We start from the raw sequence: 26,007 nt of genomic DNA, 5'->3' as shown, positions 1-26,007 counted from the left end.
TAATTTTCCATTTTCACCCCACCCCCACTCCACAACCACCACTCTACTGTTTCTGAGTTTGGCTTTTTTAGATTCCACGTGTGAGATCATACAGTATTTCTATTTCTCTGATTGGCTTATTTCACTTAGCTTAATGCTCTCAGTGTTTATTCCTGTTGTAACACGTGGCATGCTTTTCTTTTTTATGGCTGAATAATATTTCATTGTCTATATATTCGCTTTCTTAATTTCTTTTAACAAGTTAGCCATCAATACTATTATTGCTACTTTAAGATAATGTCTTTTTCTTCTGGTTACTTTTAAGATTTTCTCTGTTTTCAACAGTTTGTGGTATGCCTGGGTGTGGTTTTCTTTGCATTTATCTTTTGGTTGTTAAACAACTTAAATATGTGTGTAGATATCTTTCAACAGTTTTAGAAAATTCTTGTCCATTATTTCTTTAAATATTGCTCTGCTCTGTTGTTTCTCTTCATTTATATATATGTTAGACCTTTTATAACTAGGTCCCACCTATTATGTCCTGTCCCTCTGTGCTTCAGTTTAGATGTTTTCTATTAACCTGAATTTGAGTTCACTAATCCTGTTTTTTTTGCCTCAAATCTGCTGTTAAATCTGCCCATTAAGTTCCAAATTCTAGATAATTGTGTTTTAGATTTAGATTTTTAAATTTATTTTTTAGGTTTTTAAAAATGGATCCAAATTATTTGTTAAAATTTATTTTGCCCCTCTTTTCCTCTTATTTTCTTTTAACATGCAAATTGTCATTTTAAAGTCCTTGTTCGATAAATCCAGTATCTGTGTCATTTCTGGAATTGTTTCTATACTTTTTTCTTCATGATTATCGATCATTATTCTGCCTGTCTGCATACCAGTTTTTTATTATATTCTAGACATTGCATGTAAAAATCATAGGCTGAAATGATTTTTTTCCGAAGATGCTTTGCCCTTTCCTCTGTTAGGTAGACACAGTTATTTTCACATTAGTCAAGGATTAATTTAGGTTGGGTCTTGGGTTTCAGTTTTAGTAAGACTGAGTCCATCTCTGGCTGTTTTTGTGTTTCTGGTGTATACCTCTGGGCTTTTGATTGAAAGAGGTGAATCTATGTCTCCTCAGCTTTGAGCAACTACAGGAAATTGAATTCTACCCTTCAGAGGTTTTGAGTTTAGTTTTTTACCCTTGCACACCCTCCACCTGTAAATCTGAAGCAAAATTTCCCTTGGGGAAAATCAACCATGTGTTTTAAGAACTTGTACTTGATTCCATCCCTGTGTAACCACCAAATTGGGCTGATTTCTTTCTCTTAGAAAGTTCCTTTCTTTGCCTTTACCCAGTCTGATTTTTCATCCTACCCCCAAAGTTGGCAAATGCCTCCCAGAAAAAGAAAATGAATGGTCATCAGTTTTTGGCTCACCAAAGAAGGACTCTTCTCTTCCCAAAATTTTAGTTCAACTAGTTCTTGTTATTTTTCAAAGTCTTTACAAAAAATAGAATTTTGCAACATTCCCCCACCTCCTCCCACATTATTACATTGGGAGCATTGGTCTGCTGTGACCTGCTGTATCCTATTTGGAAGCAGAACTGTCTTCTATTAAGTTGAGTAAGGGACCAAAATGCTGATAAAGTTCTGAGGGCATAGATGGAGGTTGGCAACTTTGAAATTCTTTATAGGGTGATATAGCTGACTTTTTTCTAATGGAACCTCCCGCGTCACTATCTCTAGGCCTTTCTCTTGGGCCTGTTGAGTATCCCCATTGAAGGATCTTCCAGCTTTCTGTCTGGGCAGTAAGGGACTAATTGCCAGCATTCTGTGAGCCATCTGGGGAGGAGAATTAGGGTTGCCAACATTTAGTATTAACTTTTCCTCAATCCCCCTTGTTTACAACATGGAGTTCGTGCCCTGAATTGAGCCTGATGTTGCCCAACTCAAAGACTATTCTTTACCTTCTCCAGAGAAAAGTGTCTTATAATGTGAGGACACAGCTGCATAAAGTCAAGGAGGGGATCTGAGACTCTCATTGCTTTGTAAATTTTCAGATAGTCTTTTTCCTCTTAGCTCTCTTCTATTGCCACTTTCAGAGCTATTTGGTGCTCAGGTTTTTGGAGGGATTGTATGTGTAAATTATATTGGTTCTCTGTTTTCTCACTACCAGTTTAAGACTTGGCCTTCTACATTGATTTGGAATTTTTTCTTTTTCATCTGCTTTCTACTCGTCACAATTTAAGTGCTGTTGTCTCTTTGTGCATTGTCTTTGTCTTTGTGGATGTATACTTTTTAAGAAAAAAAAAATCCCTGTATTTTAACTTTTAGTGGGTTTTAAGAGAGAGCAAAAATTGAGCTGTGTTTGTTTAGTCTTTAGTACTAAAAACAGGTATGGTACAAAACTCATAAGATAAAGATAAAAGGGTACATAGCAAAAAGTCTGAATATCGATTTGACATGCTACTTTATCATAATCCAAATTCCCTTGTTTATATGAGTCTCTTTCTCTTGCTTGTTCCATTAATCTCTACATAGTTTTACTTATTTTGGCTTAGAATATATTTTTATATTCTAAAATGAGATGGTTATTTCCTTCTTATTACTTTAGTTTATCCCCCGAGAAATTTCTTGGCTATTATTATTTTGTTTGTTTGAAAGCTTTGAATCAAAGGCTCCCCTGCAAGATCCTATTAGTATTTTTTTGTCATTGCATTTAATTCATAAGTTAATTTGGAGAGTGTTCACATCTTGACAATATCAAAATATTTCTATGACCTTCCACTTAAAAATGTAAAAATGTTTTAAATTACAGTTGACATAGAATATTAGTTTTAGGTATACAACATAGTGATTAAACATTTATATAACTTATGAAGTGATCACCCTGATAAGTCCAGTACCCATCTGATACCATACATAGTCATTACAATGTTATTGACTGTATTTTCCTATGCTGTACTTTCCAACCCCATAACTATTTTTATGACTGGCAATTTGTGCATCTTAATCCCTTCCCCTTTTCACCCATTCTTCCAACCCACATCCCATCTGACAGCCATCAGTTTATTCTCTGTACCTCTGAGTTTGTTTCTGTTTCGTTCATTTATTTATTTAGATTCCACATATAAATAAATCATGGTATTTGTATTTCCCTGTTTAACTTATTTTACTTAGTATAGTACTTTCTAGAGCCATCCATGTAGTTTCAGATGGCAAGAGTGTATTTTTTTATTTCATTATATGTATAACATCTGTATTTGTCTGTCGATGAATACTTATGTTGCTTCCATATCCTGGCTATCATAAATAATGCTGCATTTAATATTGGGGTGCATATGTCTTTTCAAATTAGTGTTTTGGGTTTCTTTGGATGAATACCCAGAAAAGGGATTGCTGGGTTATATGGTAGTTTGTTTTAAAAATTTTTGAGGAACGTCCATACTGTTTTCTTTCCATATTGGCTACACCAATTTGCAATCCCACCAACAGTGCATAAGGGTTCACTTTTGGAGAAATGTCTTTGCAGGTCCTCTGCCCATTTTTAAATTGGATTGTTTGTTTTTTTTGGTGTTAAGTTGTATGAGTTCTCTATAAATTTTGGATATTAATCCCTTATCTGATGTATCATTGATGAATATCTTCCCCTATTTGGTAGGTTGTTTTCTGTTTTGTTGATGGTTTCCTTCAGAAAATCTTTTTAGTTTGATGTCCCTTTTTTTGTTTGTTTCCCTTGCTCAAGGAGACATATCCACAAAAATATTACTAAGAGTGATGTCAAAGAGTTTACTGCCTGTTTTTTTCTAGGAATTTTATGGTTTTGGGTCTTCGTTTAAGTCTTTAATCCATTTGGGTTTATTTTTGTATGTGGCGTAAGAAAGTGGTCCAGTTTCATTTTTTGCCTGTGTCTGTCCAGTTTTCCTAACGCCATTTATTGAAGAAACTGTCTTTACCACATTCCTTTATCATAGATTAAATGACCATATAGGCATGGATTTATTTCTGGGCTGTCTCTTCTGTTCCATTGATCTGTGTGTCTGTTTTATGCCAGTACCATGCTGTTTTGATTACTATAGCCTTATAGTATAGTTTGATATCAGTTTGGGTGATACTTCCAACTTTGGTCTTTTTTCTCAAGATTGCTGTGGTTCTTCATGGTCTTTGCAGTTCCATATAAATTTTAAGATTTCTTGTTTTAAATCTGTGAAAAATGCCATTGGTATTTTGATAGGGATTGTGTTGAATCTATAGATTGCTTTGGATGGTATGGACATTTTAATGATGTTAATTCTTCCTGTTTGTGAGCACAACATATGCTTCCATTTATTTGTATCTTCTTCCATTTGTTTCTTCATCAACTTACAGTTTTCCAAGTACAGGTCTTTTGCCTCCTTGGTTAAATTTATTCCTAGGTATTTTATTGTTTTGATGCAATTGTAAATGGGATTGCTTTCTTAATTTCTTTTTCTGATAGTTCATCATTGGTGTATAAAAATGCAACCAAGTTTTGAATATTAACTTTGTATCCTATTTTACTGAATTCATTTATTAGTTCTGATAGTATTTTTGATGGAATTTTTAGGGTTCTCTCTATATGGTAACATGCCATCTATGAATAATGACAGTTTTACTTTTATCTGTCCAATATGGATACCTTTTATTTCTCGTCTAATTACTGTGTCTGTGACTTCTAGGACTATGTTGAATAAAAGGGATGAAAGTGGACATCCTTGTCTAGTTCCTGATCCTAAAGAAAAAGCTTTCAGCTTTTCACCGTTGAATATGATGTTAGCTGCGGGTTTGTCATATGTATGGCCTTTATTATGTTGAGGAATGTTCCCTTTGTCCTCACTTTGCTGAGTTTTATCATAAATGGATATTGGATTTGTCAAATGATTTTTCAGCATCTATTGATTTGTGATTTTCATCATTCATTTTGTTTGAGGTATATCACGTTCATTGATTTGTGGGTATTGAAACCAGCCTTGCATCTAGGGGATAAATCTCCCTTGATCATGATGTGTGATCTTTTTAATGTATTGCTGAATTCAGTTTACTGATTTTTGTTGAGGATTTTTACATCTATGTTCTTCAGGTATATTGGCCTATACTTTTACTTTTTGTAGTGTCCTTGTCTAGTTTTGGTATCTGAGTAATGCTAGAGCCTTCCCTTCTCTTCAATTTTTTTTTGGAGTAGTTTGGAAGGATAGGTAGTAAGTCTTTAAATCTTTGATAAAATACACCTGTGAAGCCATTTGGTTCAGGGCTTTTGTTTGTTGGGAGTTTTTTGTTTACCGATTCAATTTCATTAGTATTATTGATCTTTGATCTTCCATTTATTCAAAACCTATTTTGTATCTCTGAGACATCTTATTTTTTTTCTTTTTGTAAATGGTATTGTTTAAAAGACTATTTTTTTTAGGGCAGTTTTAGGTTCACAGCAAAATGAAGGAAGGTACAGGATTTCACATGTAGTACTACCTCTGTATATGCATAGCCTCCCCCATTATCAGCATCCCTCACCAGAGTAGTGCATTTGTTAAAAATTGATGAACCTACATTGACACATCACAATTACCCATTGTTTTAGTCTTGGTGTTGGTATTGTATGTTCACAGATGTACATTGGCATGTATCCCTCGCAGTATCATACACAGTATTTTCTGTGCCCTGGGGGTCTTCTTACTGTCTGTTCATTCATCCCTCCCACCCCCCAACCACTGGCAACCACGGATCCTTTTTCTATCTCCATAGTTTTGTCTTTTTCCTAATGTCATGTAGTTGGAATCATATAGTATGTAGCCTTTTCAGATTGATTTTTACTTAGTAATTTGAATTTAGAATCCTCCATGTCTTGAAAACTTATTTATTTTTTAGCACTAAATAATATTCCATTGTCTGGATGTACCACAGTTTGCTTATCCATTCATCTATTGAAAGACATCGTGGTTGCTTCCAGGTTTTGGTAATGAGGAATAAGGCTGCTATATACATTCATGTACATGTTTTTGTGTGTACATAGTTCTCAACTGATTTGGGTTTTGATTACTTAGAAATAAAATGTGCAAGGTTAATAACTAAAAAAGAATGAGGATGCTCTTTAATGATATGAAAAACATATAGTAAGTGAAGAACTGAGTGCATGATACCAAGGAACGTGATTGCAGGATTGTTTGATGAGTGTGTTTAATTTTGTAAGAGACTGCCCCCCACTGTCTTTCAAAGTGCTTGTACCGTTTTGCATTCCTACCAGCAATGAATGAGCATTCTAGTTGTTCTGCATCCTTACCACCATTTGGGATTTTAACCATTTTTAAGTGTGTAGTGGAATTTCATTGTTTTAATTTCTAATTCTAATGATATGCAGTGTTAGAATCTTTTCATATACTTACTTGCCAGCTGTATATATTCCTTAGTAAGATGTCTGTTCAGAGATCTTTTGCCTATTTTTAAACCAGGTGGTTTATTTTCTTATTGTTGAGTTTTAAGAGTTCTTTGTATATTTTGGAAAAATCTGTTATCCAGATATATGCAAATATTTTCTCCTACTTCATGTTTGTCTTCTCATCCTCTTGGCAGTGTCTTCCACAGAGCATATTTTTAGTTTTAATGAACCCCAGTTTATCAGTTCTTAATTTTATGCCTTTGGTGCTGTAAATAAGAAGTTATGGCCAAATCCAAGGTTATCTAGATTTTGTTGTGTTCTAGGCATTTTATGGGTCTGTGTTTTATATCAGGACTGTGATCCATTTTGAGTTAAATTTTGTTGTGTAGTGTATAAATTCTGTGTCTAGATATCTTTTTTAACACAGATGGTTAATTAAGCATACTTAATTGCAGCACCCTTCTTTTTCACTTAATATATACTTTTCATGTCATTAAACAGTATCCTCATCCTTTTTCTTTAGTTATTAATCTTGCACATTTTTTTTCCTAATTTATCTTATTGTTGCTATTTCAAATAGGACATATTCTTCTATTTTCTAAATAGATATTTGTATGTTGGAGTACTATTTATTTTATTATGTTATTTTGTACCAGCATCCAACTAGGTCTGTTACCGTTTGGAATAATTTTCCAGTTGATTCTTTTTAGCTTTCCAAGTAAAGCATATAACTTGAAAATCATGAGAGTTTTAGTTCTTCTTTCTAATTTTTACACTTTTCTTTCTTTAATTAATTGGCAGGTATGTGCAGAACAGTGTTAAGAAACTATAATAATAAAGAATATTTTATCTTTACTGATAATGCTTATGGCACTTATCGAATATTTCGGGTTTGAGATTAGACATATGCTTTACTGTTTATTAAAGTAGCTTTTTTTAAAAAACCAGGAATGAATTCTGAATTCTGTTGCATACCTTTTCCATATCTATGGAGTTGATCATATGTTTTTTTCATTCCCGATTCTAGTAAACATTAGACCATTTGCTAAATATTGTGTTCTGATAGGGTATGGTTATTATTTAGAACTAGTTAGAGAATGTGAAAATGGTCTAGGCTTACCTACTTGGTTAAAATAAGACTGCCTGGAACTGAGCCAGACTCACAACATGTTATAAAACAATTCAGTTTAATAGGCCTGGCAATTTTCAGGCCAAGATGAGTCTAATCTCATGTTAGCATGAGGAAATTGTCTAACTCAACAGAGAATTACAAAAATAATAATAGGTACTGTTTATTATAAAGTGATTAACATGTGCCCTGACCTGTGCTAAGGGAGGGAAATATATATATATTTGTGATATCCAAACTCTATTAGTTACAGTTGTGTAACCTGTGCAAGTTTGTAAAGCCCTTTTAATTTAGTTTCCTAATTTGTAATATTGGATTTGATGATCATATGTACTGCATAGGATTGTTTTAATAATTAAATGAGTTAATGTATGCAAAGAATTTAGAACAGTGCCTGGCATATAGTAAGCACTGAGTAATTGAAGAGCTGATATCATATTTCTTACAGCAACCCCATGAAGTATCGCTGAACTAGTTTTATATATGTGGGGAAGCTATGCTCACAGGGAGTTTTCAGTCCAAGGTTACACAGATTAGCTTGCATTTCTGATTCTGTATCTTATCAATTCTCGTTTGCCTTAGCTGTATTTTACCCTGGCTCCTGAAGTAGGATACTTGGATGTTCAGACAGGGTGGTTTGTCAGGAAGTTGTCTGGACTAGGTAAACCCCCGGATACTGGAGTTTGGAACAGAGTACAGCCTTCAGGAGGATGTTGGCTGTGGCAAGCAGGAACTGAATACACTTTTAGAACAAGAACTTTAAAACTAAAATTGGGTCTCACACTGACATTTGGCCAGGAGGAAAGAGGTTGGAGTCCAATAACTAGACAATTCAGGATTTAACTGTGTCTGAGGATCAAGGGCTATAAATTATAATCAAATCAGACTTGTTCTTGAGAGTTAGAGATAACTGATTCTGTGGGTGTTGGAAGTGGCAAGGAAGATTGCTGGGGAAACTGGTAACCAAGCCACTAGTAGTTACTTCATTTTTCAATCACCTGTATTTACTCTTCATCTCATGATAGGAGACCAGCCATGCCTTGATATTAGCTGGACTCTTGAACTACTAATACTAAACTCATGGTTTAGATGCTCTTTGCAATAACAGGTTTCATCTGTGTCCTGATGGCTGGCGACATAACTGACCTGCTTACCTGGATTCCTGACTTCTGGCTTAACTCTTTACCTCTCAGAATTTGCCTGCCCCTCCAAATCTTGCCAATCCAGATTCCTTACTGTCTTTACATTACTGATTTGATATTTCTTTTTAAGTTAAATTCGACATTCATTTATAAAAATAATTCAGATATGTAGTTTTTAAAGTCAAACATACTATAAACTTATAATAAGAAAACTAGACCCTTACCACTCCCAGAAGCAACCTCTTTCAGCATTATTTTTTTAATCCCCGCCTCCATGGATGTTGCTGTTTTTCCTTAAGAACTAGATTTCTGAAGGCAGCGCATTTCCTCCCACACACTTGAGGCATGCACCTGGGGCCTGGTGCACCTAGGCCCTTATCCGTGGTTCTACCTGGGGTGCGAACCCAGGACCTTCAGTGTGTAAAGCAGACATGCTAACTACAACACTATGGAGCCACTATCTCTCAGTTTTTCAGACATGGAGAAAAAGTGGGTCTTTTTGTTGTTATTTTTACTAGAATTGAGTTAATCATAATCATACCTCTCAGTTCATGGCTTTTTCTCATTATTTTGCCCATACCAGATCTTTTTTTGTTTGTGGGTTGGTTGGTATGTATATATGTATCCATTTCTTTTTATTCCCATCCCCACTTTTCTTCCCCTTCCAACCCTTAGACAATCATTCTGATGTCTTTATATGAATATCTTTTGATAGGCAGTCTTAAAAATGATTGAAAAAAATTTTTAACAATCGCAAACTTAGAGGAAAGCTCAAAGATCTTTCTTCCTGAACTATTTGAGATAAATTGCCAATCTCTTGATGTCCCACCATTCCTCTGAATATTTTAGTTTATTTCCTACAAATGAAATTATTCTACATAATCATAACTATCAACAATCAGAAAATTAACATTGAGACGTTAGTATCATCTAATCCTCAAGTCCTATTCTGTTTTGCCAGTTATCGTAATACTGTTTTTTGTAGCAGCAGGATCTTGTTCAGAATTATGTGTTGCCGTTAGTCATCCTGTCTCTGTAATCTCTTTCAGACACTGTTTAATTAATTATTCCTTGGTCTTTCCAAGACTTTCGTGGCCTTGATAGGTTTGATAGTTACAGGACACTTATGTTGTAGACTGTCTCTCCATTCGAATTAGTAAAACTTTCTCATTTATTTCAAGTGCTCTCATGACTTATGTCCACTTTGGTTACATTAGATGTCTGCCAGGCTTCTATGAAGTCACTCTGCCTCTTTGTAGTAAGTATTTTGGGGGGAAGTACTCTGAAACTACATAAACATTTAATTCTACTCAACTTTTATGTCTATATGGGTTTATAGTTCCCTATTTTATTTAGTAGATAATGATGGTATAAAATGGACATTTTATATGCATGCATATTACATTGCCATAAATGATATTCAATTTTATTTTAATATATAGCAATGTATTAAAAGTATTAAAATATTATCTAAATCTTGAAGGTCATACTCCAGAATGTTCGGAATTATTATCTGGTTGGTAGTGAGTAAAACCCTTCCTTAATAAGTAGAGTTAAAAAATCTAATCATGTAAAATATGAGCCTGGTATTATTTGTAGCTGGCCTGGAGCTGCTTGATCTATATCTGACCCACTCCTGGCTGAGATTTGCTGCCACCTGGTGGCATTTCTCCACTTCAGTGTACAATGAAGACAAATCTGGTTGGCTAGGACTTCCAGGGTTTGGCAGCAATTTTAGGCATGGTTAGTTGATGCCAGGTTTTTTGATGCAATCCTGGGAGAGTAGGCCAGTTGAATACTGGGAATGAGAAGATCCATTCTCTCTACCTTTTTGCTTTCTAAGACAGCCTGCTTTTCTCTTCTAGGCTTCATCTTTGTCTCCGTCAGGGCAGGGGTGAATGGTGAATTAGGTGTATTCACTACATTATTGGTGATTTTTAATTTCTCTTTTTTAAAATCTGTACTTTCTGATATTCTTAAAACTACATGTATAAAATGTTCAAATAAAATCTTAATAAAAATTATTTTTAAAAGAAAAAGACAGTTAAGATGGAAGGCTCATCTGTCTCAGGTATAAAGGAAACCTATATTAAGTAGGTGATTTACAGAGGAACTGTCTACACAAAAATTTTTAAGCGATTTTTAAGGCCTACTATTAGGACTTAGTGGATTCTCTCTTCTAAAGCAAATTTTGTCTTTATATTTTCTATTTTAATTCTATTATGTATCATCACCATTCCTGAATTTTTTTCAAGTTTCTGCAGATTACTTTATCCACCCACAAACATTTTCTTTTTGGATATTAGGTGCAGAAGTTAAGTTAATCATGATTCTCAGTTTATAGCCCATTGTCACTGGTCTGCGCAGACCACCTCTTGTGTTATTTCCTTCCTTTTATCCTCATACCCGCTTTCATTTCTCTCTTCCTGCCATGTGCATCCATTCTAATGTATGCCTTTTCACTTGTACTTGTTCCTACAAAGTGTGTATTCCATGTACATGTATATTATTTTATGTAAGTTAGGTATTTTTCATATTTTTATTTCTTTCTACTAAGCAGTGTATATTAAAGATCCATCTGTGTTGCTATGTGTACACCTAATTGCTTATGACTATTACATAGTATGTGGTATGCTTTCATCCCAGTTTACTTGTCCATTCTCACTGATGGCCACCCAGGTTATCTCCATCTTTATTTTGTAGCAGTCAGTGCTAAAGTGAACATGCAGTTTGGGGTCCTGTTATGTGCCTTTATGAGAATTTCTTTGGAATATAGACCCAGGAGTAGAATTGCTAGATTATAGGGGATGTATAAATTTAATTAAACAGTATAGGATTGTTCTCTAGAATAGTATAGGGAGGGGAGGGGAGGGGAGGGGAGGGGAGAGGAGAGGGTAGAATAGGGAAAAATTAATTTGTACTCTTAACTAGCAGTGCATGATCTTTCCTTTTTCATTGTGTTCCAGCCAACATCTGACAATATGGAGCTTTCCTTTTTGTCAATCTAATAAATAAAAATATCTCACTTTAAAAATTTTTGTCCTTCTCTGATAATAATTGGTTTGTGCATCTCCTCACATGCTTATTGTTTCCTTTTCAGTTAAGTGCCTATTTTTATATTTTTGCCCATTTTTTGGGACGTGATTACTGTTTTTGTTTTCTTGTTATAGTTCTTTGTATGTGAAATATCTTGTAATTCCTTTTTCTGAATGAAGAGAAACTTAAAAATTTTGCCTTATAGTTTGTGCTTTTTTGATTGAAGAAGTTTTGCTTTAGCTTCATTATTTCATCATTCATATTTAGATCTTGAAGACATTTGTTTCGTAGCCACATGGAGAATTAGTTTTCCCAGCACTGTTTACCAATTTTTTTCCAAGACAATTTCCTTAAATATTTATAAAATTTCTTTATGATAGGTTAAATTCCCGTATAGGTCTCTCTTCTGTTTCATTTTCTGTTCTTAAGCGAGTGTCAAATTATACTGCTTTTATTTACATTTTGTTATTTGGTAGGACATTGTTATCTCCTGCACCTTGTTCTTTCTTCCCCCTAGGTTATCTTAGTCTGTTTCACAGGAATTTTAGAATAAGTTTGTTGAATTAAACAGGAAACAATTGGAATACTTACTGGGATTGTATATTGAATTTATAGATTAATTTAGGGAGAATTTACATGGAATTTTCTGTATTTCTCTTGAATGTCCTTTATTCAGGTTCTTCTCTATAGAATTCTTAAATTAAGAATACATAGTTCTTAGCTACTTTACAGTTTGTATTGCTATTGCGTGAGTGGTATCTTGACCTTTTTATTTTATTTATTAAATATGTATCATTTAGGTAAAATACATGTAAAAATTTCCATGCAAACCATTTTAATTGTACAATTCAATGATATTAAATACATTCATATTCCTCTGCAACCATCCATCCCCATAACTCTTGTCATCTGATAAAACTGAAACTCTGTATACCCAGTAATCAATAATTACCATTCTTCCCCTCCCCCCACCAGTCCCTGGCAAACACTGTTATACTTTCTGTTTTTATGATTTTTGACTACTCTTAAGTACCTCATACAAGTAGATTCATACAGTATTTTTCTTTTTGTGACAGGCTTATTTCACTTAGCATAATGTCCTCAAATTTCTATGTTGGATATTATTTCTCGAGGGGGAATAATATTTCATTATTTGTATATACCACATTTTCCTTATCAATCAAGCACTGGGTTGCTTCCACATTTTAGCAATTGTGAATAATGCTGCTATGAATGTGGGTGTACAAATCTATTCAAGACCCTGCTTTTAATTCCTTTAGGTATTACCTAAGCATGGAATTGCTGGATCATATGGTAATTCTATTTTTAATTTTTCGAGGGACCGCCATACTGTTTCCATAATGGCTATGCCATTTTACATTCTCACCAACAGTGTTCCAGTTTGACCTCATCTTTTCCAAAACATGTTGTTTTCTCTTTTCTTGATAGTAGTCATCCTAATGGGTGTGAAGTATATCTTATAGTTTTGATTTGCATTTCCTTAATGATTAGTGATGTGTTGAGCATTTTTTCATGTACTGCTTTCTCATTTGTATATCTTGTTTGGAGAAATGTTCATTAAAGACCTTAGTCCATTTTTGAATTGGGTTTCTTTTTTTGTGGTTGAGTTTTAGAAGTTCTGTATATTGTGCGTATTAATATCTTATCAGATACATGATTTGCAAATATTTACTCCCTTTATTTTCTAATTGGTTATTTCTTAGGTAGACATCTGATATTGACTTTCATAGGTTAATCTGGCTGAACTCTTCGTTCTAATAGTAAGCTAGTTTTTATAGATTATTTCCAAAAATAATGACAGTTATCTCTTCCCTTTCAATCTTTATATTTTTTAAAGTTTTTTTTTCTCTCTCTTATAGTGGTATGTAAAGCAGTAGTGACAGGGTTGACCTTATTTACAATTTCAAATAAATCTCAGGTTTCTCTATTAAGTATAATAATTATTATAAGCTTTTGAGCTGTGTAGCCATTACCAAGTTAAGGAATATTTCTTTTTATTACTAGTTTGAGACTCTTAAACAATTTTTAAATCATTAATACGTGTTAAGGTTTATTCAAAGCATTTTCTAAATTGATAGAAATAGCCATTTTCTCCCACAGTTTATTTATGTTGTCAATTATGTGGTGGATTTTTCTGATGTTGAGCCATCCTTACATTCTAAATGAAAAATTTGCTTGATAATTATATTTTTAGAAAATAATATGGTTGAATTTATATACCCGATGTTTTATTTAGCTTATTTTTCTGCTATGAACACAAGTGAGTTGAAACTATAATTTTCATTTCCTACATTTTCTTTTATCTAATTTTGAAGCTAAGATTTTACAAGTCTCATTAAATGACCTGGAGTTTTTTCTCTTTAAGTGTTAGAAATAACTTTTATAAAATAGGACTCAACTTTTCCTTCAAAGTTGGTTAGAACTTACCTATAAAATCATCTTTGGCTGGAGTATTTGGAGAAAAAGAAGTCTTACCAAATTGATTTCTTAAATCCATGTTGATCCATTTAAGTTCTTAAATTATTTTATACCAGTTTTGTCATTTTATATTTTTCTGATTTTTATCTAGGTTTTCGAGTAATTACCATAAAGTCATTTGTAATAGCCTTTTAGATTTTTTTCTCGTTTTTATTTAGTCTAACTAGATCTGTATTTATTTTCCCCTTAGAATAATAAAATTTGTGACTCCCCCCAACACATTTTTTTTTTTAATGGGTAACTGTGCCACTTTTTTAATGGCTTTATTGAACTATAATAGACAGTCGCTCATATTTACATTGTACAAGTGAATGAGTTTTTTCAAATTATAGCCGTCATACAATAATATATTAGTTTCAATTATACAACATAATGATTAGAGATCTATATAACTCACAAAGTGATCACCCCACTAATACCTCACTAGCCTTTGCATGTTTATTACAGCATTGTTAACTATTTTCCTTATGCTGCACTTTATATCTACATGTCTATTTTGTAAGTATCCGTTTGTACTTCTTAATCCCTTTGCCCTTTTTCAGCGTCCCCCCAACCCCTGCTCCCACCTAGTAGCCCTTAGCTTATTCTCTGTGAGTTTGTTCCCATTTTTGTTGTCATTGCTGTTTGTTTTGTTCTTTAAATTCCACATGTATGTGAAATCATGTGATATTTGTCTTTCTCTCTCTGACTTCATTCAGCAGAATACCCTCTAGTTCCATCAAGGCAATATCTTTTTCCATTCTCTTCCTTTTAGTCTATGTGTGTCTTAATCTGAAGTGAGTCTCACGTTGGCAGCATATGTAGGGGTCTTATTTTCTTATCCCTTCAGCCACTCTATCTTTTGGTTGGAGCACTTAATTCTTTTCCATTTGAGGTACTTGTTAATAGGAATTTAGTAATTACCATTCTTTATTTATGTTTTTGATACATGCTTTTTTCTTCTTAAAGAAGTCTCTCCCTTTCCTGTAATACTGGCTTGGTGTTGATAAATTCCTTTAGCTTATTTTTGTCTGGGAAGCTCTTTATCTGTCCTTCAACTCTAAATAAAAGCTTTGCTGGATAAAATATTCTTGGTTTTAGATCCTGGGTTTTCATCATGTTGAATATTTGGGCCAAACTCTTCTGTCTTGCATAGTATCTTTTGAGAAATCAGCTGCCAGTTTTATGGGTGCTTCCTTGTAGGTAACTGTTTTTCTCTTGCTGCTTTTAAGATTCTCTTTGTATTTAACCTTTGGCATTTTAATTATGAAGTGTCTTGCTGTGGGCCTCTTTGTTCCTCTTTCTTGGGTCTCTGAGCTTCCTGGGATTGTATGTCTATTTCCTTCACCAGGTTAGGGAAGTTTTCCATCATTATTTCTTCAAATAGCTCTTCAATGTCTTGTTTTCCTTCAGGTCTCCCTACGACACAGATATTTTTACATTTAATTGTGTCCCATTATTATAGTCTTGGCTTCTTTTTTCTTACCATTCTGATTGAATGTCCTTGGTTTCCACATTCTCTATATCGGTGGTTTGATCCTCTTCTTTATCCACTTTTTTGATTCCCTCTGATATACTCTTCATCTCAGATAATGCATTCTTCATTTCTGATTGGTTCCCTTTTATAATTTCCATTTACATTTTCATATATATATATATATATTTTATCTCTGTTACAGTTCTCACTGAGTTCATCTATTCTTCCCATAAGTTCATTGAGCATCTTTACAACCACTGTTTTAAACTCTGCATCTGTTAGATTACTTTTACTCCATTATTCCTGGAACTCAACTCTGTTCTTGTCTCTCATATGATTTCTGCTTCTTTGTCTTCCCATTTTGGCTACCTTTCTCTGTCTGTCTATATACTAAGCAAAGCCCCTCAGTCTTCCAGTCTTATTATCATGGCTTTGTGTAGTAGGTGTCCAGTGGCACAGTCCTTAGAGGGGTTCAGCTGCAGGCCACGTTTAGCCTTCCAGGGTCGCCTGTTAAGATTCAGTAAGCAATCTGCAGATGCTGTGCTTATAGTTGCCTCAAAAGGCCACGCCAGAAATCGAAGCCAGCTGCCACCAGCGTGAGTTTTGGAGTTGGCTCAGCAAGGAGCACCAGACTCATCAAGGATACGGTTGAATGTGGCTTGGGTGGGGCCACCGGTTTAGGGACCTGGAGTTTCAGGGAATCCTCTTGGCAGAGTGACCTCTGTTATCCAGTTTGTTGATGTCTCAGCTTTGACAGTGCTGTGTCTGCATACTGGGAGTGGGGAGGGCTCAACAGAAACAGAGGAACAGTTGATACTGCCAGTCCTTCTGCCTGGAAGAAAGCCTCTACTCTAACAACTCAATGTTCCCCTGTAAGTCCCTGGTGCCCCCTGAGCCGCTGACCTGCACTGGTGCTCAGTGAGCAATTTCTTCATGGCAAAAGTCCGCTCACTGACACAGCCTTTTTAAGAGGTATCTACAGCTGCCAGTTGCCGCTGCTGTAGCTTCTGTCCCACTCAGCCGCTTGGGACCAGGCAGCCATGTGTCTTCGCCCCCTACTACCTTCTCCTGTTATGGGGTGATTTCTTATTTCTCTCCCTAGTTGTAGAGCTTCTGTTCATCTAGATCCCAGGTAACTGTGCTTGCCGTTTGCTCCATGTTTCTGTTACAACTTTGATTTGGTCGCAAGAGGGATGAACAAAACCTCTATCATTTACACCATTTTTTCCCGGACTCTTCTAACAGAACATTTTTTTTATCTTGCTTGAGGTCTTCCTATTTGTTTTTTCAAACTACCTTTTTGTTTTGTTAATGTTCTTTATTATTTTTTGTTGTGACATATTTCATTGATTCCTGCCTTTTATTCCTTCTTATTTTAGTTCAGTGTTCTATGTCAGGCTTCTTGAATTTAGTGCTTAACTTATTTTTTGATACGTTTATTTAAAGCTATAACATTTCTATGTTGTTTTAACTGTCATACACATTGTAATGTTTTGTCATTTCTAAGTATTTCTTAATATCCTTTTTTAACACAAAAGTTATTTAGTATGTTTAGTTTTTAAACATGGGATTTTTAAGCTCTTCTTTTGATACTAATGTCTAACTTTGTTGTATTATGTTTAAAGAGCATAATCTCAGTAATATTGATCCTTGGTATTTTATCCAGGCTTCTTTTATGGCTCAAAACATGTATTCTTTAAAAGACTTTGTTCTCTCTTTGCTGGGCACAGTGTTCTATGTACTGTCTATTTAATAGTTCAAGCTTATTAATTATATTCAGATCTTCAGTACTTTTTTTTCCCTGCATGATCTGTCAGTTTCTGAGAAGGCTGTATTCAAATCTCCAAATACGATTGTTAATTTATATATTCTTTGCATTTCTTCCACTTTTTACTTGATATATTTGTGACTATATTTTTAGATACATACATGTTTATGGTGGTTATATCGTTTTATTATTTCTTTAACCAGTACCTACTGTTTTCTTACGGCATTTTTTGTCTTGAATTCCATTTTATCAGATTGCTTCTCCAACTTTGTTTTAGCTTATATTTTTATTTTTTTATTTTTTAAAATTTTTTCAATTTTTTTTTGAATCTCGTAAATAACATGGGATTTTAGAACATATGAGTCAAGAATTTAACAAGCATGATAATATTTAAGGAAATACAGGATTCAAATGGTATATGTTGTCTCGTTTTTGTATATCTCTTACTATAGTTGGATGTACTCTTTAGGTGATTATTATGGTTCATGAGTTTCTTTTTTCTGGGATTTTCAGCTACTATGTTTGGTTATGTGTTTTGGAGGAAATTATCAAATCTAGATTTAACTCTGTGCCCATTTTTCGGGGGAGAATGAACTCTAGGCACCATAAAATCAGTGTTGATCATTCGCCACTTCACCTTACACCAACATTGGACAAGGCTTTACTTTGAAATTCACAGGAAGAAGTAGTGGAAGGAGACTTCTTAGATTATAATATCAACCCTGGGACCTAGAAGCGGAGAGGCTTGGAAGAGTGACTGCCGAGGGTGGCTAATTAGCCTGCACCTGTTTTCATCACTGCCTTACAGTAGCAGGGCTGTTGCACTGTTCTCATTTTACACTGCAGAAACCTGCAAATTATGATGTGACTGTTGATTTATGTGGAGAAAGGGACGAAAAGTCATTATCCCAAAGTATAAATGGGGGAGAACAAAGGAGAAATGTTAAAGTTTTTCTCCACCCTGTTCTTTCACCCCTCCTTCTCCCAGGCAGTGCTTCTACCCCAGGCAACACTCAGCAAAGCAACATTTTCTAAAGTTTTTTAATTTTGTTTTACCAAAGTAATATGTGTATATAGTTGTGTGGGTTTTTTTTTTTTTGTTTTCGTTTTTGTTTTTTTTGGTCACTTTATACCTGTCGAGCAACTCTCCATTTCCCCTCTCCCATCCTCTGGTAACTACCATTCTGTTTTCTGATTCTCTGAGTTTGACTGTTTTAGATACCTCATGAGGTTTGGAATCATGCAGTATTTATCCTGTAACTATTTCACTTACCATAATACCATAAATGTTGTCGTAAATGGTACAATTTCCTTTTTTAAGGTTTAATAATAATCTGTTCTGTCCACATTTTCTTTATCCATTAATCTGTTGATGGACATTTGGGTTATTGGTATATTTTGGCTATTGTGAATAATGTGTATGTTGTTTTAAAAATTAAAATACTTCTGGTCTTATGATAAACAGTAGTACTTGCTTTACCTATTCTTTCCTACGTTTCCTCTTTCTAGTTTTGCTTGTTTTCTGGTACAGATTTTACCCTCCAGATTTCTAAATAGTGTGCTGATATTGTTACTTAATGCTTTTTGAATTTTTAACATTTTTTTTGACTTAACTGTTATTACAGCTAATAGTTTAGCCTTCTGCAGTCCTTGTCTTCTGCAGTATGGGGATAGTCACCTGACTGAAGGGCAAGAGGAAGAAATCTGGGTGTTTAACTGTTTGTAACTTTATACACCTTTCATTGCTTTATTTTCAGCTCCATCTCACACCTTGACTTTGAAAAATACCAATTAACTGTTCAGATCCTAGGCCTTTTGCAGGTTTCCTAGTACACATGATCTTGCTTCAGTCCTTCTTCCCCCATCCCTCTCACAGTTCGGTCTCAGCTTTCTCGGGTCTGCTAAATTCATCTTTTTCATACTGTAAAATTCTCTGATACTTGATATACTTTCTTCTTCCATTTTCTTTATTCTTATGAGTTTATGTTTTATCCCTCTTGCTATCGTTTTGTTAGGGTTTCAGAAGAAAATAGAGATGATTACTTAAGCTCCTTCTATGTTTAAGCCAAAATTAATATTAACTTTTAGGTAACTTCAGGTTAGAAAGTGTTATTTCCTGTGATAAACTGTACTTGAAAGTCATATTTAACAATTATTTAATCTGTATAATAACGTTTAGCTTTGTGTGTGTGAGAGAGAGAGAGGGAGAGAGAATGAAACAAGTCAGCTGACTGATTAGACTGGGAAGATTAGATTGTTAACCTTTTATGCCTTAACCATACAAAAAATGACAAATTGTTGAAAGGCGTATGAACTGTTTTACTTATAGTAGCATACAATGCCTTGAGAGATTTTTGTTCAGAATTATTCCTTAAGGGCTAAAGCCCTAAGGGGATATCTTCTTTCATTTCTTACATATAAGTTGGGAAGTCATGGCTCATATTCTGTTTTATACTACTTAAAAGGCTAAGATAATAACCTTATTAGGCAGTAATTCTTATTTAGAATTTTTTTCGAAGTTGGAGAATAATTGCATAGCTAACCTGTCCATTCTTGCAGATAAAATAATCACTTTCACATATCTACCTGTAGTACATTACTGAATGATGTAAATAACAATTTTAATGTAGTAACCTGGTGTATCTTCACAATCCTCTCAAGAAAACTAAATTAGTTTTAGAAAGATCACTTGTCATTATCACAAGATACTACTCCTTACTCTCCCATAAAATGTCTTCTTACCTTTATTCTAAACAGAGATTAAAGAAAATGTAAAGACAGTTACCAGGGGAACAGGTGAAGGCAATAATTATTTTTGCTAAGCTAGGTCTTTGGAAATTGATGATCTATATATAACATGATATAAATGTTACATTTTCTAATTATAATCATAGCTAAACTATTGCATTCCACCGTAGGACTATGTCAGATTATAGTCTGTTTCCTTTACATTTAAGTTTACGAAAGTGTTTATTTTAGTATCTTTTAAAATACACTATGAATTATGGTTCCTGTATTTTGGAGCACTATTTCAAAGTTTGAAAACCATTCAGCTTCTATTAATTGTTAGTTTGAAAATGTTAATTAATATTTGTAATTGCTACTATAGTTTTTCTTTGTGTATTTTATCTGTTGGTTAATATCTGCCCTGTACTGACACACTTGGATATTCATGAAAATTAAGCTGAACTAGGAAGGACAGTTTATATTTAAATTTGTTTAGGTTCAAGTTTTAGGCACTTGAGAATATCCTTGTTTTAAGAAGGAAGGTCATATTTTCAAAGTGCACACAAAAATTATGTAAATTACTAAAATGGACTCATAAAAATCTTAAGACTAGGATGGAATCTTAGTTTTTCATTTTACATCTTTATTTTGAAAAAGTTATTAGAAGTCAAATTTTGTTAATAGAGGTAAAATTTTACATATGTTTTTGTATGACAAAGAAGACCTAAAGCCTTATTTAAGTTTCTTTGTTTTGTTTTCCAAGATGAACTTGGATTCCGTAAAATAGAATTTGGTTATTTAAATGTAGGTTTAATGGTTAGTTTAATATAATCCTTATGGATGTCCAAATGATTTTATTTTAATGTAATTGCATTTCAGGAACGCGCATTTTCCAAATAACTTTGTCAAAAGAAAATTCTCTTAATTAGAAATTACACTTTCCTGACAGACCAGATATTGGTACATAAGCCCCCTTTCCTCCTGACATCTTAGCCTTTGATTTTATTTGTATTTTATTACCTTCCCCTTACCTTCTGATATCTAGAGGCTTCCTGTAACATTTTCTGTCATTAATTGTGTTTGCAAATCGTAAGTACCTTTTTGAGAGCTTGAGGATGCAACAGCTTGTGATGGTGGCATGGTATAATATACCTTTTTTTTTTTTTTTTTTTCTGAAAGACTACCTTTTTTAAATAAGTTTTCTGTATGTCACATTTGTTCATTCTTGAGTTCATGTGTGTTTCAAATCAAAAATTTCACAGTTCCATAGTTGTATAACATCAGATTTCCATTTTTGACTCGTTTGGCGTGTCTGACACATGATTTTTTTCTTTCTGGGGGTGGTGTGATAAAAAAAAGTTTGAGTTGACTCAGTGTTAAGTTTGAAGAAGCTATTCTTTAGTAATAAGATAATGCAAGGCAACAAGATCTGACTTGGTCTTCTACAATTTTAATGAAGATCTATTCTCTGTACTTAACAAATTTTTGATTTTGAGAAAAGATGGCAAATATATGTGTTAAGCTTTATTATTTGACAGTAAAATATGGATTAGTGAAGGAAGGGGTTTTAAATCTTTTGAGTCTATTGTTTCTTTTCCAAATGACTGTCACCGGAGGTATCATTTATTGATCTGCTTTCATCTTTGGTAATAAAACTTAACTGCATGTCATTTGATATGATAAACAGAGCCAGGAGTTAGAAATTTTTTGCCTTTTTCTCTTTTGCCATTGCCACTATCAAAATCTAGACTTTTTTCCTTTCATATCTGATAAGGTAACTGATTTCAGTTATTATACATGTTTCTTATCAGATATTCAGTGTGTCAGCCTCCCCTCAAGAATCTTTGTCTTTCCTTGGTGTTTAATTAGGCAGGAATGCAGAAGATGCTATTAAATTCCACCCCCCCTTATTTTTGTTTTGATAAATTTGATTCTTGATATGTATTTCTGCTTAGCTGAATTATATATATGCTGTGTACTGTCATTTCTTACTGGCATATAAAAAATCCTATATTTTAAAAAAGTTGCTGACTCATTTGTATATAGGAGTGGTTTTAGATATAAGCATCACAGAGTCCTAGAGAGTCCGTGAATAGGCTATTAAGTAGTAGAATGTGTTTCTTCTTCTTAGCTTATTCATGTCCTTTGCCCGTTTACTATAGATAGGTTCGTCTTTATGCCTTGATTTAGGAGCAGTCTTTTACAAGGATATTAACCTCTTGTTAGAAGTCACAAACTTTTACCAGTTTGTGGTTTGGGGTTTAACCATAGTTATGATGTATATTTATGGCGATGTTACATAGAATTAAAATTTTTCATGTTAAAAAAATCATCAATTGTTTCCTTTAGGGTTTTTAACTTTTGGTGTCATGTCTAGAGAAAGTACATGATGTAATTTAAAATTTTCATGAAAACCCTAAAAGACTATAATAGGTATTCATTTTTGTCTTATCTACAGCTTTTTTTAGAATTGGTTATGAATAATCATTGTTAACTTGTCTTAGGCACTCTCTTCCTAAATTTTAAATTTTATCAAATTATATGAATACAGGAAAAGTACATATGTCATAAATATACAGCTTAATGAATTTTTATAAACTGAGGCATTCATGGATCTAGTAGTATTCAGATCAAGAAAAAGAACATCACCAGGACTACAAGAGCCCTTTTTTGTGCTCTCTTCCAAAATTATCTTCTGTCTCCACAGAATAATCCTAATTTTTAACAGCCTAGAATAGTTTTACCTATTCTTCTTGCATTTTATTATAAGTGGATTTGTACATTAAGAATCTGTTTGGTGTCTGGCCTCTTTGAAAATTATGCTATTTTTCCATATTATTAGGTGTAGTGTAGCTCACTTATTCTCATTGCTATATAGCATTTTATTAAGTGACTATTCCACTTTACCCATTTTTCTATTGATGGCCTTTTGGGTGGCTTCCGATTTTGTCTGTGTGAATATTACTACTGTGAACCTTCTGGTTCACGTATTTTGGTGAAAATATAAACCTTACTGTTGGATATATATCTAGAAATGGAATTTCTGAATTATTAAGGTACATATATGTACAGCTGTAGAAGATACAAACAAATGGTTTTCTAAAGTGGTTTACCTTCCCACAACCACTATGAGTTGTTGTTGTTTTGCATCATTGACAGTCTTTTTCACTTCAGGTATTGTTTTAAATTTGCATTTCCGCAGTGACTAATGAAATTGAATCCCTGTCTTTATTTTTAATTTATTTCTTGGCATTTGATATCCTCTTTTATGAAGTGCCAGTTCAAGTCTTTTGCCCATTTTTATTTTGTCTTATTTGCAGGAGTTCTTTATATATTGTGGATACACATTATTTGTTGGATGTATATTGTGTCTGTCTTCTCCCACCCTGCAGCTTGCTTGTTCCCTATCTTAATGATGTCTTTTGATGAACCAGAAGTTCTTAGTTTTAACAAAATCACAGTTACCAATTTTTTTTGTGTGTGTGTGGTTAGTACTTTTTATATCACATTTAAGAATTTTCGTGTACTTATTGTCATGAAGATATCTGTGTGTGTGTGTGTGTGTGTGTGTGTTCGTGTGTTCGTGTGAAGCATCTATTCTAATAGCTTCCAAGAAAGGATACCATTGGAGATAGTATTGAGACCTATATATTTAAAAATACTTTTATTTGATCTTCATAATTGATTGACAGTTTTGCTGACTGTAGAGTTAGAGGTTTAAAATAATTTTCCTCAGAAGTTTGAAGGCATTGTCTTGTTTCCAGTGTTGCTGGTTGAGAAGTCTCATGTGATAGGATTTTTTCCCTCTATGGAACCTTTCCCCCCTCCCAGCTTTATTGAGATATAATTGATACATAATATTGTGTAAGTACTCTGTGGAATCTTATACATTCTTCCCTTTGTCCTCAGTGTTCTGAAATTTTATAGTGATATGCCTTGGTGTAGGTTTTTTCACTTGTGTTCACCATTAGTTGATTCTATTTGTGTCTTCAGTTTTAGACATTTTCTTAAATTTCTCTTTCTCTTGTCTTTTTTAAACTACACTTATATGAATGTTGACTTTCTGGATTGGTCTGATTTTTTCTCCTTATTTTTCACATTTGTTTTTCTTACTCTATTTTCTGGGAAGTACCTTCAGTTCCGTCCTATAGCCCATATATACATGTATGTGCATGTGTGTATTTCCTCTCTGTTATCATGGTTTTAATTTTTCAAAAGCCTCCCTTTTTATTTATTTGAATGCGCCCTTCCCTCTTTTTTGGCCTCCTTATTTTTCGTTAGTTTCAAGTTGTTTTAGGTGTTTTGTTTGTTTTTGTTTTTGCCTCTAGGCTTCCCTTAAATGTATGGACATCCTGTCTACTCATATTTAAGAGAGTGAAGTACTAAAAAAACAGGTTAAAAATTCAGCTCTTTGTATAAGGGCAAAATTTCTGAACTGTTAGGTGTTACTGTATGGTGATCTGGTTGGGATGGGCTGATTGGAGGATCCCCATTTGTTACATTTTTATTTTTTCTTTTAAACCACTATATTGAGGTATAATTGACATTAACTAACTAATTAATTAATTAATTAATTAGTTTCCCCATGGAGGATGATCAGCTACCGCAGAGTTCTTTCTTCTACCTGGCATATATGGGCCTGATTGCCAGCCTTCTTAGACTCAGGTGGAAAAAGGAAGTCTAGGATCTTTATCGTGCAGTAGGGAGATTTCCTCTTTTTAGTTTATTTTCCCCACACTCAGCTCTACTAAGTTCAACCATAGTGGAAAATAAACTTTCACTCTTCTGTTAGCATGGTATGGGCTACTCACTGTAGCATGGGGAGAGGTTCTGAGGATCTGACTACTCTTTATACATATTTTTGACCAGTCTTGTTTTCAGTATTAACTGCACTTGGTGCCTCTAATTTGAGTTTTTCCATGGTTTTGTGGAAGGAAGTAAAACTACTCCTTTCCTTACTGACCACTAACCTGGGTTTAAATGTTCTTTGGTCTTCTAAATTAGTTACCACTTGCTTTCCAGCTTCCAAAATTTTGTTGCTTTTGTGTCCTCCCATTTGTCCTTCTTACTCTACTCAGGTTTATGACTCTTGAAAAAATAAAAATACCTTTTTTATAAACTTCATAGTTTGTAGGAGCAGCAGTAGATAAGATGCCGTGACACATATTTAACCAAAAGTCCAAATGTCTTTTCTACTATTCTATTTAACATTGACCCAGCTGATGGTGCAGTGGGTTCCTCTAGCATATGGGATGAGGGCAGGGTGGAGGGCCAGTAAAAGGCTTTACTTCTAAGTTGTAAGAAATGTCTTTTATTATTGTATTAAAAAAATAAATACAGACTACTATCGGTATTAATGCTAAGAGTTACTTACCTCTTAAATGTCTGAAGTTTATTTTTTAGAGTCCAGTATCAGGGATTTCCTCTTATTTGTATTTATGTTTCACCTTAATTTTAGGATAATTATATTAAGTATTATACTGATTCTAAATTAACCTTTCTAGATTGGTACTTTTAATCAATAAAGACTCATAATTTCCGGACTTTTTTTTTTTAAGGCAAGGCAACCCTTTTTTTTAAGGCAAGGCAACCCTTGATTGACCTCACGGATTGCAAGGACCTTGTCAGTTTACAATCCCTTATTCATTCATTCATTCATTCATTCATTGCACCTACAACACCTGATCTTCTAGATGGTCTCCCATCCAAGTACTAACCACGCCCAACCCTGCTTAGCTTCCAGGATCAGACGGGATTGGGCTTGTTCAGGGTGGTATGGCCATAGACATAATTTCTGGACTTTAAAGCCTGTGGCACATATAGTATCATTAGGTATAGCTACTCGCTTTATTTTTCATATACTATTAATGAACAATTTAATAGTTTA

The 26,007-nt window shown here is 33.8% G+C and overlaps 1 protein-coding gene and 1 pseudogene across 1 annotated transcript in view; one reads left to right on the top strand and one right to left on the bottom strand.

The window, feature by feature from the left end:
* Positions 1-26,007, top strand: part of UBE2R2 (ubiquitin conjugating enzyme E2 R2) — a 90,986-nt gene that overhangs the window by 32,964 nt on the left and 32,015 nt on the right. The window lies entirely within an intron of this gene.
* On the bottom strand, positions 25,790-25,907 carry LOC118601499 (annotated as a pseudogene).

The sequence above is a fragment of the Rousettus aegyptiacus genome, unplaced genomic scaffold (genome assembly GCF_014176215.1).
Source record: "Rousettus aegyptiacus isolate mRouAeg1 unplaced genomic scaffold, mRouAeg1.p scaffold_m13_p_3, whole genome shotgun sequence".
NCBI lineage: Eukaryota > Metazoa > Chordata > Mammalia > Chiroptera > Pteropodidae > Rousettus > Rousettus aegyptiacus.
The sequence above is the reverse complement of the archived record's forward strand: the minus strand, read 5'-3'. Positions and strand labels throughout refer to the sequence as shown.